The sequence below is a fragment of the Vespa mandarinia genome, chromosome 8 (assembly GCF_050613455.1).
Source record: "Vespa mandarinia isolate Hongniang chromosome 8, ASM5061345v1, whole genome shotgun sequence".
NCBI classification, from domain to species: domain Eukaryota; kingdom Metazoa; phylum Arthropoda; class Insecta; order Hymenoptera; family Vespidae; genus Vespa; species Vespa mandarinia.
Window position 1 is genome coordinate 4,644,745 of NC_140817.1, and position 256 is coordinate 4,645,000.

Consider the following 256-nt stretch of genomic DNA (forward strand, 5'->3'; position numbering starts at 1 on the left):
CTTATACTATTTTTCTTCTCTTCTTCTTTTTTTCTTTTTTTTCCTTTTTTTTTATTTATCGTACCAAACCAAATACCGTATCATACATCATTTATTAATAATAATCGCAATATGAAGGGATCGAAATATATGAAGGGATAATAATAAGTATAAGCTATTATAAATATATATATATATATATATAGATTTTATCCATGAACTTTAATACAGATTTAAACGAAAGAAGGTATACGGGGGTTCAAAGTCCAAAAGTTTT